The sequence below is a fragment of the Aethalodelphis obliquidens genome, unplaced genomic scaffold (assembly GCF_003676395.1).
Source record: "Aethalodelphis obliquidens isolate GAN/ISIS:26980383/991018 unplaced genomic scaffold, ASM367639v1 scaffold5, whole genome shotgun sequence".
Taxonomy (NCBI): domain Eukaryota; kingdom Metazoa; phylum Chordata; class Mammalia; order Artiodactyla; family Delphinidae; genus Aethalodelphis; species Aethalodelphis obliquidens.
Window position 1 is genome coordinate 17,706,955 of NW_020837949.1, and position 13,196 is coordinate 17,720,150.

A 13,196-nucleotide genomic window follows, 5' to 3' on the forward strand; every position below is an offset into this window, starting at 1 on the left:
TCTTCCCCTCCCTGGCCTTCCCTCAAAGGAGTTCTTTGAACTGCTACATTTTTTCCCCTTTGTAGTTCTTTTAAACTCAAACCCTAGAAAGAGGTGATGTAGGTGATGTGATCTAATAGGAAGGAAGAACAGAAACTCTGGGATCAAGGAGCTCTGCTACAGATTAGTAAATTATTTAACCTCTCTGAGCATCAGGGTCTCGTGTAAAATGGAGACAATACCTACTTTGCATGGCTGTTGTGGAAATTGGAGATAATGTATGAAGGTTCTTAGTACAGTACTGGGCACACAGTAATGGTAGCTGTTATTAAAAGCAGAATTTCTGAATATCTTGTCTAGCCTTCATAATAATGCCTTCAAGGCAGAGATAAAATTAATTTTTTGGTACTGGTATAAACTAGTCACGCTGAAACCCGAACACTGGTGAATGAAGTGACACAATATAGAAGAGATAGAAGTATACATTTAAGAATTTTATTTCAAGTTAGAATGCACATAGTTTTTAAAGAGTCAAGAATTTGTCAAAGTTTGTTATAGAAAACAGTAGTCCCGCACTAGCACCTTCTTCTTCTCCAGGGTAAGCACCTCGTCTGTTTTACCTGATTCTTTAGGTATTTACCTCTGCTCTGTAAGTAACATGCTGATAATGGTACTTCTTGATTTCTCAGTTTCTGGCATAATCTTTTGACTCTCAACTGTAGAAGATGAAGATGTAGCTTTCTTCTTCCTGACCCATGTGCCACAAGTCCTAATTCCCTCTTCCAAATTGGTTATTATTTTGTTTAAATTGGTACTCAGTGTCTACAATATTATAACTGTGTAAATACCATATATAGTAGCTGAGCCACACAGAAAATGATAATTTCTTTCCTGCATAATTTTTTGTCTTTTTCTGGAGATGATACTCACCTTAACTTTTTGTTTGTTTGCGTGGTTTTCTGTGTACTTAACACTAACCCAACCCTTAAATCTTCATAATATCTTTTTTCAAGGAATTTGTAGGCATGGTACTTGATCTCTTCCCAAGATAGTCTCCCCTGGAGCCTTCCCAACAAGTCTGGGCTGATACACAGCTGTCATCCTGGTATTTCATTTCACTACCACCATCCTGGGGTTCTCATTGCCTCTGTCCAATGTTGGATCTCATATTTCCTGTGTCAGAAGCTTTTCTTGATCTATTCTTTTTTTTTTTTTTTTTTTTGGCGGTACGCGGGCCTCTCACTGCTGTGGCCTCTCCCGTTGCGGAGCACAGGCTCCGGACGCGCAGGCTCAGCGGCCATGGCTCACGGGCCCAGCCGCTCCGCGGCGTGTGGGATTCTCCCGGATGGGAGCACGAACCCGCGTCCCCTGCATCGGCAGGTGGACTTTCAACCACTGCACCACCAGGGAAGCCCTCTTGATCTATTCTTTATTCTATTCTTAAATTTGATCAAAGCTAGAAGAGTATAGAATTTTAGGTTAAAAATAATTTGCCTTTATAATTTTGAAAGTCTTGTTCCATTCCATCTAGCTTTCACTAGAAGTTGAGAAGTTTAGAGCCATTCTGCTTTCTAGCTTCCAAAATGGCCTCTTCTCCTAGTCTCATCCTTGTAGCTTTGTCTTAAAATATAAAATTGTTATTTTAGTAGGTTTCTGAGAAGGAGCATGTGTGTCCTTCTCAAAAGGATTAAAAAAAAAGGATAAATATGTGTCTAAATATGTGTCCAGTTTGCCATTTTTTACTGAAAGTCTGATTTTTTTTTTTTAAAACCCTTCGAGGGCTCTTTTTAGCTGTCTCTTTCACTGGTTCCCTCTGACAACATAGTGGTCCTCTAGTAGAGTTTGTCGCTCTTACCAAGCTACTAGCCTCCTCTTAATTGCTAACCCCCCAAATCTCTGTTGTTTTTGACAGCACCCTTAGGCTTGAGCTTCTCCACATTCTGTTCCAAACAAATCAGTATAGGTAGGGAGAACTTCAGAGCTCTTAGTTCTTATGGAATGCCTCTCCTCCTGGGGCAAACTCTCTGAGCCACAGCTGTGGAGCTGGGGGTGGAGGCAGCGATCCACTTCTAGAGCGACACCTCTGCTTTTTGAGTGTGGTGCTGGGTAGGGCGGTAGCCGCTGGTCTTTTTACCCTGCATGGAACCTCCACCCTATGAACAAGCTTGGGCAAAGGTGACTGGGACTCCAGCTTCTTGGCCTGCTGTATCTGGGGAAGAGCCTTTGTCTTGTCCTCCACCCAGCCCTCTGGTTGGGTGGAGGACGGGAGGCTCTGACCTCTTTCTTGGTTGTACTTTCCTGGAATTTAGCCTCTGAAATAAAGGTAGGGGCATGAGAAATGCTAGCAGCCTGCCTTGCCTGGGGAGATACCATAGCCCTTGACTGGGAGCTGTGGGAGTGCTATTCCTGTGTCTTTGGTCACACACTTGGGAGAGTGGAGTTTCCCTCATGCTGAACTGGGGTGAAGGGAGAAATGGGTTGTGGCTTAAGTGCCACAAACTCTCACTGCTCTTACTGAGATTTGGTAGATTTTCTTGAATAAATGTTTCTTCGCTTGTTGTGTGCCCTTAGGACAATTTCTAAAAACTTTAATTTTTTTAAAAAAAACCAGTTTTGGTATTCTCACTGGGGAGTGGATGGAGGATTTTCTCAGGTTGCAGTTCTAGAACTGGATTTGTGCCCCTTTATTGTTTTTTAAAGGGAAAAGTTTTAACTTCATATAATCTAAAGACATTAGATAGCAAAGAGTATCATGAACAAATGCGAAATGACAAATTTCAGAAAATTACAAAATAAGAAACAATAACACAATCAGGATATTGCCATAGATATAGTCAGGATACAGAACAGTCCCCTCATGTTTCCCTTTTACTGTCATACCTACTTTCCTCCTTCCTCATCCCCTCCTTAATTCCTGCCAATCAGTCTGTTGTCCAAATTACATAATTTTGTTATTTCGAGAATGTGGTTACCATATGTAACCTTTTGCGATTGGCTTTTTTCACCCAGCATGACTCTCTGGAGACTCATCCAGGTTGTTTTGTGTATCAGTAGTTCATTCCTCATTATTGCTGAGTAGTAGTTCATGGCATGGATGTACCAGTTTGTTTAATGATTCATCCATTGAAGGACATAAGGATTGTTGCCATTTTATCGCTGTTACAAGGAGAGCTGCTATAAACATTTGTGTGTAGGTTTGTGAACATAAGTCTTCATTCCTCTGGGATTAATGCTCAGGAGAGCAATTGCTGGGTCATATGGTTGTTATATATTTGGTTTTAAAGAAACTGCCAAGCTATTTTCCAGAGTGACTGTACCATTTTAAATTCCCACCAGCAGTATGTGAGTAACCCAGTTTCTTTGCATCCTCATCGGCATTTGGTGCTCACTATTTTTTATTATAGCCATTCTGATATGAGTGTGGTGATATCTCATTGTGATTTTAATTGCATTTCCCTAATGGCTAATGATGTGGAACATCTTTTCATGGCTTATGTGCCATCTGTATATTCTGTATGGTGAAATATCAATTCATGTCTTTTGCCCATTTTCTAAATGAACTATTTGTTTTCTTACTGTTGAGATTTTTTTCCTACTTGTGTGTTTTATGTTATTTTTTTATTATTATTTTATTTTTATTTTTTAAATTGAAGTATAGTTGATTTACAGTGTGTTAGTTTCTGGTGCACAGAAAGTGATTCAGTTATACATATATATATTGTTTTAATCTTTTTTATTATGGTTTATTACAGAATATTGAATATAGTTCCTTGTGCTATACAGTAGGACCTTATTGTTTATTTATTTTATATATAGTAGTTTGTATCTGCTAATCTCAAACTCCTAATTTATCTCTCCCCCACTCCCTTTCCACTTTGGCAACCGTAAGTTTGTTTTCTGTGTCTGTGACTCTAGTTCTCTTTCATTTGTATCATTTTAGATTCTACATATAAGTGATATCACATGGTATTTGTCTTACTCTTCCTGACTTCACTTAGTATGATAATCTGTAGATCCATCCATGTTGCTGCAAATGGCATTATTTCATGATTTTTATGGCTGAGTAATATTCCATTGTATATATGTACCACATCTCCTTTATCCATTCATCTATTGATGGACATTGGGTTGCTTCCATGTCTTGGCTGTTTTAAATAGTGTTGCTCTGAATATTGGGGTGCATGTGTCTTTTCAAATTAGACTTTTCTCTGGATATATGCCCAGGAGTGAGATTGCTGGATCATATGGCAGCTCAATTTTTAGTTTTTTAAGGAACCTCCATACTGTTTTCCATTGTGGCTGCACCAATTTACGTTCCCACCAACAGTGTAGGAGAGTTCCTGTTTTCTCCACACCTTCTCCAGCATTTATTATTTGTAGGCTTTTTTGATTAGTATGTGTCTTGGTGTGTTCCTCCTTGGGTTTATATTGTATGGGACTCTCCGTGCTTCCTGGACTTGGGTGACTATTTCCTTTCCCGTGTTAGGGAGGTTTTTGACTATAATTTCATCAAATATTTTCTCGGGCCCTTTCTCTTTTTCTTCTTCTTTTGGGACCCCTATAATTCAAATGTTGGTGCATTTAATATTGTCCCAGAGGTCTTTGAGGCTGTCCTCATTTCTTTTTGTTCTTTTTTCTTTATTCTGTTCCATGGCAGAGATTTCCACCATTCTGTCTTCTAGGTCATTTATCTGTTCTTCTGCCTCAGTTATTCTGCTATTGCTTCCTTCTAGTCTATTTTTAATTTCAGTTATTGTATTGTTCATCTGTGTTTTATTATTTGTAGACTTTTAAATGATGGCCATTCTAACTGGTGTGAGGTAATACCTCATTGTGCTTTTGATTTGCATTTCTCTAATAGCATAGTTGAGCATCTTTTCATGTGCTTATTGGCCATCTGTATGTTTTCTTTGGAGAAATGTCTATTCAGGTTTTCTGCACATTTTTTGATTTGGTTGTTTTTTTGATATTGAGCTGTATGAGATGTTTGTATATTTTGGAAATTAAGCCCTTGTTGGTTGCATCATTTGCAAATATTTTCTCCCAGTTTGCATGTTGTCTTTTTGTTCATTGTTTCCTTTGCTGTACAAAAGCTGGTAAGTTTAAGTCCCATTGTTTATTTTTGCTTTTATTTCTATTGCCTTGGGAGACTGACCTAAGAAAACATTGCTACAATTTTATGTCAGAGAATGTTTTGCCTGTGTTCTCTTCTAGTAGTTTTATGGTGTCATTGTCTTATATTTAAGTCTTTAAGCCATTTTGAGTTTATTTTTGTGTAGGGTATGAGGGAGTGTTCTAACTTCATTGATTTACATTTGGCTCTCCAGCTTTCCCAACACCACTTGCTAAAGAGACTGTCTTTTCTCCATTGTATATTCTTGCCTCCTTTGTTGAAGATTAATTGACCCTAGGTGTATAGATTTATTTCTGGGCTCTCTTTTCTATTGATTCATATGTATGTTTTTGTGCCAATACCATACTGTTTTGATAACTGTAGCTTTGTAGTATTGTCTGAAGTCTGGGAAGGCAGTACCTCCAGCTTTGTTCTTTATCCACAGGATTGCTTTGGCAAGTCTGGGTCTTTTATGGTTCCATATAAATTTTAGGATTATTTGTCCTAGTTTTGTCAAAAATGTCATGAGTAATTTGATAGACATCACATTAAATCTGTAAATTGCTTTGGGTAGTATGGCCATTTTAACAATATGAATTCTTCCAATCCAAGAGCATGGAATATTTTTCCATTGCTTTGAATCATCTTCAGTTCCCTTTATCTATGTTTTATAGTTCTCAGTGTATAGGTCTTTGTTCTTCTTGGTCAGGTTTATTCCTATGTATTTTTTTTTTTTTTTGATGTGATTCTAAATGGGTTTTTTTTTTTTTACTTCTGGTACTTCATTGTTAGTGTAAAGAAATGCAACCGATTTCTGTATGTTAATCTTGTATCCTGCTACCTTGTTGAATTTGTTTATCAGTTCTAATAGTTTTTGTGTGGAGTCTTTAGGGTTTTCTATATATAGTAGCATGTCATCTTGCATATAATGACAATTTTACCTCTTCCTTTCCAATTTGAATATCTTTTATTTCTTGTCTGATTGCTGTGACTAGGACTTCCACTATTATGTTGAATAGAAGTGGTGAGAGTGGGCATCCTTTTCTTGTTTCAGATTTTAACAGGAAGGCTTTCAGCTTTTCACCGTTGAGTATTATATTGGCTTGGGTTTATCATAAATGGCTTTTATTATGTTGAGATATGTTCGCTTTGTACCACTTTGGTGAGAGTTTCTATCATGAATGGATGTTGAATTTTATCAAATGATTTTTCTGCATCTATTGAGATGATCGTGTGCTTTTGTCTTTTCTTTTGTTGATGTCGTGTATCACATTGATTGATTTGTATATGTTGAACCCTCCTTGTGACCCTGGGATGAATGTAGCTTGATTATGGTGTATGACATTTTTTATGTGTTGTTGGATTTGTTTGCTGATATTTCGTTGAGGATTTTTGCATCTACATTCATCAAAGATATTGTCCTATAATGTTCTTTTTCAGTAGTGTCTTTGTCTGGTTTTGGTATTAGGGTGATGGTGGCTTCATAGAATGACTTTGGAACTGTTCCATCCTCTTTGATCTTTTGGAAGAGTTTGAGAAGGATCAGTGTAAGTTCTTCTTTGTACATTTGGTAGAATTCCCCTCTGAAGCCATCTGGTCCTGGACTTTTGATTTCTTCTTCTTCTTCCTTTTTTTTTTTTTTGGCCACACTGTGCAGCTTGTGGGATCTTAGTTCCCCAACCAGGGATCAAACTTGGGCCCACATGTCGAAGTGATAGCACCAAGTTCTAACCACTGGACCACCAGGGAATTCCTATCTATTTCTTCTTGATTCAGTTGTGGTGGGCTGTATGTTTCTATGGACTTGTCCATTTTTTTCTAGGTTGTCCAATTTGTTGGCATACAATTGTTTATAGTATTCATTTATGGTTTCTTTGTATTTCTGTGGTATCAGTTGTTATTTCTCCTCTTTCATTTCTTATTTTGTTTATTTGGGTCCTCTCTCTTTTCTTCTTGGTGAGCGTGGCCAGAGGTTTGTCAGTTTTGTTTACCTTTTCAAATAACCAGCTCTTGGTTTTATTGATTTTTTTTTTCTTTTTTGTTTCTATTTTATTTATTTCCTCTCTGGTCTTTATTATTCTCTTTCTTTTGCTGACTTTTAGGTTTTGTTTGTTCCTCTTTTTTCTAATTCTTTTAGGTAATAGGATAGGTGTTTATTTGATCATTTTTCCTGACTTTTCTTGTTTTCTGAGGAAGGCCTATATTGCAATGAACTTCCCTCTAAAGACTGCTTTTGCTGCATCCCATAGATTTCGTATGGTTGTGTTTTCATTGTAATTTGTCTCAAGGTATTTTAAAAATACCTATTTGATTTCATTGTTGACCCATTGGTTTCTTTTGTAGCATGTTGTTTAGTCTCCATGTAATTGTTTCTTTCTCATTTCTTTCTGTGGTTGATTTCTAGTTTCATACCTTTGTGGTCAGAAAAGATGCTTGAAATAATTTCTATCCTCTTAAATTTGTTGAGCCTTGTTTTGTATCCTAGTATGTGGTCAGTCCTGGAGAATGTTCCATGTGCACTTGAAAAGAATGTGTATTCTGTGTGTGTGTGTGTGTGTGTGTGTGTGTGTGTGTGTGTGTGTGTGTGTTTGGATGTAATGTCCTGAAAATGTCAATTATGTCTAACTGTTCTATTGTATCATTTAGAATCTCTGTTGCCTTATTGGTTTGATGTTTGGAAGATATGTCCATTGATGGCAGTGGGGTATTAAAGTATCCTACTATTATTGTATCCCTGTCAATTTCTTACTTTATGTCTGTTAGTATTTGTTTTATGTATTTAGGTGCTCCTATGTAGGGTGCATGTATGTTAAAGAGTGCAATATCCTCTTCTTGTATTGATCCCTTTATCATTATATAATGTCCTTTATTGCCTTTCTTTATAGCCTTTGTTTTAAAGTCTATTTTGTCTGATATGAGTATTGCTACCCTTGTTTTCTTGTCATTTCCATTTACATGAAATTTCCTTTTCCATCACCTCACTTTAATCTGTGTGTGTCTTTCACCGTAAAGTGAGCTTTTGTAGGCAGCATATTATAGGTTATGTTTTATTATTCAGTCTGCCACTCTGTGTCTTTTGATTGGAGCATTTAGTCTATTGACATTTAAGCTACTTTTAAAAAAGATTTTCTATTATTTATTTATTTTTGGCGGCATGCGGGATCTTCGTTGAGGCACGTGGGATCTTTCGTTGTGGCACGCAGGCTTCTCACTAGTTGTGGCGTGCAGGTTTTCTCTCTCTAGTTATGGCATGCAGGCTCCAGGGTGAGTGGGCTCTGTAGTTGTGGCGCGCGGGTTCGAGAGTGCATGGGTTCTGTAGTTTGCGGCACGCAGGCTCTCTAGTTGAGGCCCAGGAGCTCAGTAGTTGTGGTGCGTGGGCTTAGTTGCCCTGCGGCATGCGGGATCTTAGTTCTCTGACTAGCGATCAAACCCACGTCCCCTGCATTGGAAGGTGATTCTTTACCACTGGACGACCAGGGAAGTCCCTAAGGTAATTATTGATAGTTATGAATTTACTGCCATTTTAAACCTTGTTTTCCAGTTGATTTTGTATTTCTTCTTTATTCCTTTCTTTTTCTTTTTGTTTTTCCTTTTGGGGTTTGATGGTTTTCTTTTATATTATGCTTTTGCTCTATTCTTTTTGGTTTTTGTGAATATATTTTATGTTTTTGATTTGTGGTTACCCTGATTTTCAAGAATGTTAACCCATTACTATATCTACTTGCTTTAGACTGGTAGTCATATAGGCTCAAATACAATCTCAGAAAAAATCTACATTTTCTTACTTCTCTCCCCCACATTCTATGATTTTGATGTCCTCTTACATCTTCATATTGATCCTTTTGCTATTCATTGTAGTTATAATCACTTTCACATATACAAATTAAAAAATTTTTTTTCTATTTAATCTGTATACTGGCTTATTTAAGTGATTTATTTTCTAGTTGTGTTTATCTCTTTCCTATAGATTCTTACTTCTTTTCTATTTAGAGAAGGTCTTTCAATATTTCTTTTAGCATAGGTTTAGTATTATTCTAATTTTTGCCTGTCTCAGAAATTTTTTTTTCCCCTTTGGATTTTAAATTTTTCTTTCTTTCTTTTAACATCTTTATTGGTATAATTGCTTTACAATGTTGTGTTAATTTCTGCTTATGACAAAGTGAATCAGCTACATGCATACATATACCCCCATATCCCCTCCCTCTTGCGTCTCTCTCCCACCCTCCCTATCCCACCCCTCTAGGTGGTCACAAAGCACTGAGCTGATCCCCCTGTGCTATGAGGCTGCTTCCCACTAGCTATCTATTTTACATTTGGTATTTATATATGTCAATGCCACTCTCTCACTTCATCCCAGCTTATCCTTCCCCCTCCCCATGTCAAGTCCATTCTTTATGTTTGCATCTTTATTCCTGTCCTGCCCCTAGATTCTTTAGAACCTTTTTTTTTTTTTTAGATTCCATATATATGTGTTAGCATATGGTATTTGTTTTTCTGACTTACTTCACTCTGTATGACAGACTCTAGGTCCATCCACCTCACTACAAATAACTCAATTTCGTTTCTTTTTATGGCTGAGTAATATTCCATTGTATTTATGTGCCACATCTTCTTTATCCATTCATCTGTCGATGGACACTTAGGTTGCTTCCATGCCCTGGCTATTGTAAATAGAGCTGCATGAATATTGTGGTACATGACTCTTTGAATTACGGTTTTCTCAGGGTATGTGCCCAGTATTGGGATTGCTATGGTAGTTCTATTTTTAGTTTTATAAGGAACGTCCATATTGTACTCCATAGTGGCTGTATCAATTTACATTCCCACCAACAGTGCAAGAGGGTTCCCTTTTCTCCACACCCTCTCCAGCACTTATTGTTAGTAGATTTTTTGATGATGGCCATTCTGACCGGTGTGAGTTGATACCTCATTGTAGTTTTGATTTGCAATTCTCTAATGATTAGTGATGTTGAGTATTCTTTCATGGGTTTGTTGGCTATCTGTATATCTTCTTTGGAGAAATGTCTGTTTAGGTCTTCTGCCCATTTTTGGATTGGGTTGTTTGCTTTTTTGATATTGAGCTGCATGAGCTGCTTGTAAATTTTGGAGATTAATCCTTTCTTTGTCAGTTGCTTCATTTGCAAATATTTTCTCCCATTCTGAGGGTTGTCTTTTGGTCTTGTTTATGTTTTCCTTTTCTGTGCAAAAGCTTTTATGTTTCATTAGGTCCCATTTGCTTATTTTTGTTTTTATTTCCATTTGTCTAGGAGGTGGGTCAGAAAGGATCTTGCTGTGATTTATGTTATAGAGTGTTCTGCCTATGTTTTCCTCTAAGAGTTTTATAGTGTCTGGTCTTACGTTTAGGTCTCTAATCCATTTTGAGTTTATTTTTGTACATGGTGTTAGGGAGTGTTCTAAATTCATTCTTTTACATGTAGCTGTCCAGTTTTCCTAGCACCACTTATAGAAGAGGCTGTCTTTTCTCCACTGTATATTCTTGCCTCCTTTATCAAAGATAAGGTGACCATATGTGTGTGGGTTTATCTCTGGGCTTTCTATCCAGTTCTGTATTTCTGTTTCTGTGCCAGTACCATACTGTCTGATTATTTTAGCTTTGGAGTATAGTCTGAAGTCAGGGAGCCTGATTCCTCCAGCTCCGTTTTTCTTTCTCAAGATTGCTTTGGCTATTCGGGGTCTTTTGTGTTTCCATACAAATTGTGAAATTTTTTGTTCTAGTTCTGTGAAAAATGCCATTGGTAGTTTGATAGGGATTGTATGAATCTGTAGATTGCTTTGGGTAGTAGAGTCATTTTCACAATGTTGATTCTTCCAATCCAAGAACATGGTATATCTCTCCATCTGTTTGTGTCATCTTTAATTTCTTTCATCAGTGTCTTATAGTTTTCTGCATACAGATCTTTTGTCTCCTTAGGTAGGGTTATTCCCAGGTATTTTATTCTTTTTGTTGCAGTGGTAAATGGGAGGGTTTACCTAATTTCTCTTTCAGATATATCATCATTAGTGTATAGGAATGCAAGAGATTTCTGTGCATTAATTTTGTACCCTCCTACTTTACAAAATTCATTGATTAGCTCTCGTAGTTTTCTGGTAGCATCTTTAGGATTCTCTATGTGTAGTATCATGTCATCTGCAAACAGTGACAGTTTTACTTCTTCTTTTCCGATTTGGATTCCTTTTATTTCTTTTTCTTCTCTGATTGCTGTGGCTAAGACTTCCAAAACTATGTTGAATAAGAGTGGTGAGAGTGGGCAACTTTGTCTTGTTCCTGATCTTAGTGGAAATGGTTTCAGTTTTTCACCATTGAGAACGATGTTGGCTGTGGGTTTGTCATATATGGTCTTTATTATATTGAGGTAAGTTCCCTCTATGCCTACTTTCTGGAGGGTTTTTATCATAAATAGTTGTTAAATTTTGTCAAAAGCTTTTTCTTCATCTGTTGAGATTATCTTATGGTTTTTATCGTTCCATTTGTTGATATGGTGTATCACATTGATTGATTTGCATATATTGAAGAATCCTTGCATTCCTGGAATAAACCCCACTTGATCATGGTGTATGATCCTTTCAGTGTGCTCTTGGATTCTGTTTGCTAATATTTTGTGGAGGATTTTTGCATCTATGTTCATCAGTGATATTGGCCTGTAGTTTTCTTTCTTTGTGACATCTTTGTCTGGTTTTCATATCAGGGTGATGGTGGCCTCATAGAATGAGTTTGGGAGTGTTCCTCCCTCTTCTATATTTTGGAAGAGTTTTAGAAGGTTAGGTGTTAGCTCTTCTCTAAATGTTTGATAGGATTTGCCTGTGAAGCCATCTGGTCCTGGGCTTTTGTTTGTTAGAAGATTTTTAATCACAGTCTCAATTTCAGTGCTTGTGAATGGTGTGTTTATATTTTCTGTTTCTTCCTGGTTCAGTTTTGGAAGGTGGTGCTTTTCTAAGAATTTGTCCATTTCTTCCAGGTTGTCCATTTTATTGGCATATAGTTGCTTGTAGTAATCTCTCATGATCCTTTGTATTTCTGTAGTGTCAGTTGTTACTTCTCCTTTTTCATTTCTAATTCTGTGATTTGAATCTTCTCTCTTTTTTTCTTGATGAGTCTGGCTAATGGTTTATCAATTTTGTTTATCTTCTGAAAGAACCAGCTTTTAGTTTTATTGATCTTTGCTATCATTTCCTTCATTTCTTTTTCATTTATTTCTAATCTGATCTTTATAGTTTCTTTCCTTCTGCTAACTTTGAGGCTGTTTTTGTTCTTCTTTCTCTCATTGTTTTAGGTGTAAGTTGGTTGTTTTTTTGAGATCTTTCTTGTTTCTTGAGGTACGAGTGTATTGCTATGAACTTCCCTCTTAGAACTGCTTTTGCTGCATCCCATAGGTTTTGGGTCATCGTGTTTTCATTGTCATTTGTTTCTAGGTATTTTTTGATTTCCTCTTTGATTTCTTCAGTGATCTCTTGGTTAGTTAGTAGCGTATTTTTTAGCCTCCATGTGTTTGTATTTTTTAGTTTTTTTCCTATAATTGATATCTAGTCTCATAGCATTGTGGGCAGAAAGGATACCTGATACTATTTCAGTTTTCTTAAATTTACCAAGGCTTGATTTGTGACCCAAGATATGACCTATCCTGGAGAATGTTCCATGAGCACTTGAGAGGAATGTGTATTCTGTTGTTTTTGGATGGAATGTCCTTTATATATCAGTTAAGTCCATCTTGTTTAATATGTCATATAAAGCTTGTGTTTCCTTATTTATTTTCATTTTGGATGCTCTGTCCATTGGTGAAAGTGGGGTGTTAAAGTCCCCTACTATGATTGTGTTACTGTCGATTTCCCCTTTTATGGTTGTTAGCATTTGCCTTATGTATTGAGGTGCTCCTATGTTGTGTGCATAAATATTTACAATTGTTTTATCTTCTTGTTGTATTGATCCCTTGATCATTATGTAGTGTCCTTCTTTGTCTCTTGTAATAGTGTTTGTTGTAAAGTCAATTTTGTCTATGAGAATTGCTACTCCAGCTTTCTTTTGATTTCCATTTGCATGGAATATCTTTTTCCATCCCCTCACTTTCAGTCTGTATGTGTCCCTAGG

The 13,196-nt window shown here is 36.8% G+C and overlaps 1 protein-coding gene across 8 annotated transcripts in view; it reads left to right on the forward strand.

The window, feature by feature from the left end:
* Positions 1-13,196, forward strand: part of CYREN (cell cycle regulator of NHEJ) — a 127,774-nt gene that overhangs the window by 19,647 nt on the left and 94,931 nt on the right. The gene's annotated exons all lie outside the window — the stretch shown is intronic.